The 6,300-nt window shown below is 34.2% G+C and overlaps 1 non-coding gene across 1 annotated transcript; it reads left to right on the forward strand.

Moving 5' to 3' along the window:
* Window positions 1-1,631: 1,631 nt before the first annotated feature.
* On the forward strand, window positions 1,632-1,738 carry LOC112829846 (U6 spliceosomal RNA). The gene has a single exon (XR_003209763.1). It is a non-coding gene; the product is annotated as a U6 spliceosomal RNA (small nuclear RNA).
* The last annotated feature ends 4,562 nt before the right edge of the window (window positions 1,739-6,300 follow it).

The following is a 6,300-nucleotide window of genomic DNA, read 5'->3' on the forward strand; positions in this document are numbered from 1 at the left end:
CCTTTATTTCATCATCAAATAGTTCCCCTTCTCCAAGAATAGCTCATGTGAGCCATATTCCTATAGAATGTCTGCTGCCTTTGATTTTGGTTCCCAACAGGTTTTAAGATGCTGTTTCTAGGAAGTTTTGAGGCTTATTGAATCTGTATCTGAATGTCTTTCATCAGTTTTGGAAAATTCTCAGCCATTCTCTCTTCAAATGACTTCTACTCCTTTTTTGTCTTCCTCTTTTCTCCTTTTGGGATTCCAATTACACATGAATTAGACCTTTATTGTAACTCCTGCACCATTTACATTTTTTGTGTTTTCTATCTTATGTCTCTCCATGAATTATTCTGGATATTTCCTTCTGAAATATATTCCAGTTCATGATTTATCTTTAGCTGGGTATAATCAGCTCTTTAATTAATCCACTGAATTCTCAAGTTTGAGAACTACATTTTCAGTATATTTTCAGTTATTTTTTATTTTCTTGAGCATATTTATAGCATTTGTCTGCATACCCCATGAATATTTTTATATTACCTGTATTTTTCTCCTTCTTTTAAAAATCATGCCTTGTTGGGGCACCTGGGTGGCTCAGTCAGTTAAGTGTCTGCCTTCGGCTCAGGTCATGATCCCAGGTTCCTGGGATTGAGCCCCATGTTGGGCTCTCTGCTAAGTGGGAGCCTGCTTCTCCCTCTCTCTGCCACTCTCCCTGCTTGGACATTCTCTCTCTTTCACTGTCAAATAATAAATAAAATCTTAAAAAAAAATCATGCCTTGTCTCTTCATAACTGGTTATTTTCTGGTTCAGTAATGGACACTAAATATGAAAAATTATAAAAATGATTTGTGTGCAAGAATTTTTTTTTCCTTTGGTCAAGCTTAGGAACTCTAGCATCTGGGATCAATTTAATCCAATTTCAAGGACTAAAATGATTTGAAACTGAGTTTTAATTCTTTCAAGATCCAGTTGGATTCGAGTTCACCTGTACTCCCCACAAGATTGTCAAAAGTTTTGTTCCCTTTCTCAGCTGCCTCTTCTGGATTTGGCAACTGGCAGTTACAAATTCTGGGTTAAACTCTTTGGGTTTCCTTCTTCTCCCAGATATTTTTCACTGCCTTATTAGCTTTCTAATGTTTTCAAATAGGCATCTTATTTAAAAACAAAAATAAAAACTTTTTTTCTAGATTTTCTAATTATTCTTAGTGGGATGGCTTGTCTAAGTTATTGTCTGCCATTACCAAAGCTGAAGTTCTGATTAGTATATACTTCAATTTGATGTCAATTTTAACATCCAGGAAGACTCCAATCTCTGTTGCTTCCACTGTTTGTTATCTTGGCAAGATACCCAACTCTCATCTGCTCCACAGATGATCATGGAGTGATTTCATAGTACTGCCTTCAGACTACCTACACCATGAGAACAACCACATGAGACATGGTCTGACTTGATGAGACAGAAGAAGAGAATCTAGTGAAGGAATCAGTGTGAGAGAAATAAAGCCATAGAAGGAGTGATTTTGGAGAATGCAATGGAAAACAGGTTTTTATGGAAGCATAGATCAATATTGTCAAACGCTGCAAAGACAAAGTAAGTCAAGAGGGAGATTAGGATATTGGGTCTGCTAATTAAGAGGTCACCATTGTGCTTACTTCAGCAGCACCTACACTAAAATTCAAATGATACAGATGAGATTACCATGACTCCTGTGCAAGGATGACATGCAAATTTGTGGAATGTTCCATAAAAAAATTGAGGCCACCAGTAATCATTAAGAGAACAGTTTCTATAGACAGTTATGGATAGGATAAATGAAAGACAGGTGAGGAGTTGGAGGTAGTGTAGACTTTAAGAAGGCAAGTAATAAAACAGAATGATGGGTGTGGTATTTTGGTAAGGAAAACAGAGTCACGGAGAGATTTTAGTCCTTGTTTGCCTTTTTTTTTTTTAAGATTTTATTTATTTATTTGATAGAAAGAGCACAAGCAGGGGGAGTGGCAGGCAGAGGGAGAGGGAGAAGCAGGCTTCCCACGGAGCAGCAAGCCCTACACAGGGGCTTGATCCCAGGACACCCAAGTCCTTGTTTGCTTTTAGCCCAGGGCACTCTTGAGTATGTTTGTACATTGAACGAAAGATACTAGCAGAGAACAGATTAAAGACTGGAGGGGCAAGCGAAATTAATTGAACTAAGTCCCAGAGAAAACAGAAAAGGAGCAAGGTTAATCTCTCCACTGAGATGTAAGAGTACAAAATAGAGATAAAGGACAAGATTTATAAATGCCAAGATGAGGATAAGGAGGTGGGAGTTACATGGATTCAGTTCTGTAGTATCTGTTTCTATGGTGCTGTAAAAAAGGTCATCAGCTCATTCTAGGTATAAAAAGTTCCCTTACCTTTCACTAGTTATTTTCCCTTTAACATCTGCAACACAAATATTTAGTCCTTCTCATTGGCTTTAAAGTGCAGAAGTAAGAAACTTTTTTTATACTCCTATAGCAATGTTCTATCTCTTATTTCACAAAGTACTCATTTCCTTCCCCCCCCCAAATATATTTTGAAGAATCTTAATATAAGGACCACATAGGTTGGCTACTTACTGGTATGGAAGTGTAGGAAGACAAATACTTTCTCCAACCTAAATGAAAATCAAATAACTTTAGCAACTGGGTTTTTTTTCCCATTTTGTTTTCTTATAAATGGAAACTCCACAAAAGCAATGACTGTGTTTTATATAACTTGTCAATGTATTGAAAACACTGGGGGTATTAAATAAATAATAAATGGGGTAAAGTTTCCAAATAGTAAAGCTGACTATAACCTAGTCACAAATGCTGCTAGTAATGCAGAGGCTGAGCTTAAAATTGCCAAGAATAAAGCATACACATCCTTAATCATGATGTTCAGAAATGTTACATTTTGGTAATTACAACTTTCAGTTAACTCATAAATATTTGTTGAGTATTTTCTATTTGATTCATAGCAACCTGATGAGAAAGTACCAATACTATCCTCATCTTAAAGTGAAATAAATGAGGATTCAAGAGATTAAGAGCATGCTCAAGTTTGTATATTCAACTAATATATGCAGACCTGGAATTCAAACTTGTTTTTCTGAGTCCAAAGCCAATGGTGTAATTTACAGTGCTATACAGCCTCCTCCTCAATTTAGCACCTGTAAGAGTTGGATAACATTTTTCCTTGTGAAAGAATAAGGAATCATACTATTTGATAGTTTAACAATACAAATTTTTACCCTGTGCAAGGCAGACAAGTATATTGTCCAAAGCATAAGGATGGAGTTTAATGGACAGAAGCAATTATTCAATAATGAGAAATGGAGTATGTCCTATTGTTTGATTTCACCTTTGTATTTTAGTGCCTGGGTAATGATATATTTAATAGGGTATAAGCTAATGATAGAAAACTTGTTCAGTATTTAAGGTAAAGAAGAATTGCTTAAGGAAATGTGACATTACCAATGAGGCAACCTTCTGTTTTGCATATCAGAGCATTAAATTTTTTCTTCATTTTATTGTCCAACAATTTTGGTAGGCTATATAAGAAAAGAGTGAGGTTGCCAAAAAGTCTGTGAAGAATTTTAAGGTCCATCTAAATAAAAGGCATTACGAACTACCACCATTGCATCTTAAATAATTAATTCTATTGAACTTTTTAATGATTTGGGAAATTTATGCTACAACCAGACTTATAAAAATAATTTATATTTAAACTTTCTCTTACTATTTCTGCAGTTCATGCTGTGTGTTACCAAACATTAGTTGGAAATAGTAGCTATAAACAGATGAAATTTGAGAAAATAATATAAAAATAGTTATGCTTGTTATACAATCCAGCCTCTTTAGAATATGATGCTGATTTTTTACAAACCATGCTTCATTCAACATCGAGCATATGGCATTGTGGTTCTGAGAAAAATATATCTCTGATCAAGATTTCTATCACTAAATTTATATCTATGAAGAACTTCACAAAATTCCCTTTTATTCTTTAATACTTAGCCCTTTCTATTATAGAATGTTGCTTACACACAATTAATCTATTAGATTAATACAGCAATCACAAAAATTCAATAGAAGAGTAGCTTAATTAAAATAATTACACAGTTTTGACCATAAGCAATTTTAGTTAATTCTTATCCATTACAAAGATTCTAATAGTAGGGCTTAGTTTGTGAGAGTACATGCTAATATTGACTCATATTTCTTTTTCTACAGTAAATTTGAAACATAATACCACCTCAGCTGGCATAAGAGATTCATATATCAATGTGAACAGAGAAAGGGAAAGGGAGTTTAAATACAAGAAGAACAAATCAAAAGCTTCTATTTTTAATGTTATCCTTTTACTATATAAGTAAAGCAAGTATGTTTAGGCCAGGGTCCCACTGAGGAGAGCTGTCTTGTCATTTGTTAAACTAAATACTCTATAAACATGTGCAAATGGCCCTAAATAAACCTAAAATACAGTTTTTAAAAAAATTAAATAAAAAGAATATCCAATAAAGGATTAATACCCCAAATATATAACTTACACAATTCCACACCAAAACAAACAAATAATCCAATTAAGAAATGGGCAGAGAACCTGAATACACCCTTTTCCAAAGATATACAGATGGCCAGCAGAAACATGAAAAAATGCTCAACATCATCAATCATTAGGGAAATGGAAATCAAAATCACAATGAGATACTACCTTACACCTGTCAGAATGTCTAGTATCAAAAAGACCAGGAATAACAAGTGTTGGCTAGGATGTGGAGAAGAAGGAAACACTCATGCACTGTTGGTGGGAATGTAAATTGGTCTAAAAACAGTATGGAGTTTCCTCAAAAAATTAAAATAGAAATGCCACACAACTCAGTAATTCTACCACTGTATATTTACCCCCTCAAAATGAAAACACTAACTCAAAAAGATATATGCATCCCTATGTTTATTGCAGCATTATTTACAGGCTAAGTTATGGAAGCAACTCAAGTGTCCATCAATAGATGAATGGATAAAGAAGGTGTGGTATATGCATACAACGGAATATTACTCAGCCATAAGAAGAATAAAATCTCACCACTTGTGACAATATGGCTGGAACTAGAGGTATTATGCTAAGTGAAATAAGTCAAAGACAAATAACACATAATTTCACTTTTACTTTTACGTGGGATCTAAAAAACAAAACAAAACAAAAACGAACAACCAAGAACAAAACAAAACAAAAACCAACCCAGAAACAAAATCATAAATACAGAGAACAAACTGAGTGATTTCCAGAGGGTAGGGGATTAACAGGATCTGTGAGTTAGGTAAAAGGGATTAAGAGGTGCAGGCTACGGTTATAAAATAAGTAAGTCATGCGAATAAAAAGTACGGTGTAGGGAATATAGTCCATAATATTAATATTATAATAGTTTTATAAGGTGACAGGTAGTAGCTACACTTATTATGGTGAGCATAGCGTAAAGTACAGAATTGTGGAATCACTATATTGCAAACCTGAAACTAATATAACATTGTATAACTGTACTTCAATTTAAAAAGTTAAAAAATGTCAATCACCTTAAACTGATTAAATTTATTAATGTAATGGATAATATAGTACAAAATAAAACTTAAAAAGGAGAGAAGTGAGAAGTGTTTTTGATTTTTTCCTAGTCAGCTTCTAAAAAAAAAAGTTTACTTATATAAGTAATCTCTATACGAAACGTGGGGCTTGAACTCATGACCCCAAGATCAAGAACTGCATGCCCTCCCAACTGAGCCAGCCAGAACCTCCCCGCCCCCAGCTTTTAATACATGCTATGTAATTAATATATACATATATTTTTTTAACGAAGTAAAAGTGCAGATACAATTTTTTTTATTTGTTGTACATTTTGAATGTTCCATTAAGAACTATTTCATATTTTGGGATGCTTGGGTGGCTCAGTCTGTTAAGCGTCTGCCATCAGCTCAGGTCATGATCCCAGCGTTCTGGGATCGAGTCTTGCAACAGGCTCCTTGCTCAGTGGGGAGCCTGCTTCTCCCTCTGCCTGCCCACTCCCCCCTGCTCGTGTGCACTTGCTCTCTATGACAGATAAATAAAATCTTTAAAAAAAAAAAGAACTATCTCATATTTTTTGAATGAGAGACTTGAAATGAAATTTAAATTGTTTTTTTTAGAAATCTGCAGTGTAGACTCATCATTATTTCTACTTAAAAACAAAAATCAGAAAAAAGAATTTTATAAACCTTTGAAGATATGTAATACTCTGCAAAGACTAAAGAAAATATGATTTTCAAATGCTTGCAAGTGA

This window comes from Callorhinus ursinus, unplaced genomic scaffold (genome assembly GCF_003265705.2).
Source record: "Callorhinus ursinus isolate GAN/ISIS: 27379988/994484 unplaced genomic scaffold, GSC_fseal_2.0 scaffold21, whole genome shotgun sequence".
Lineage (NCBI taxonomy): Eukaryota > Metazoa > Chordata > Mammalia > Carnivora > Otariidae > Callorhinus > Callorhinus ursinus.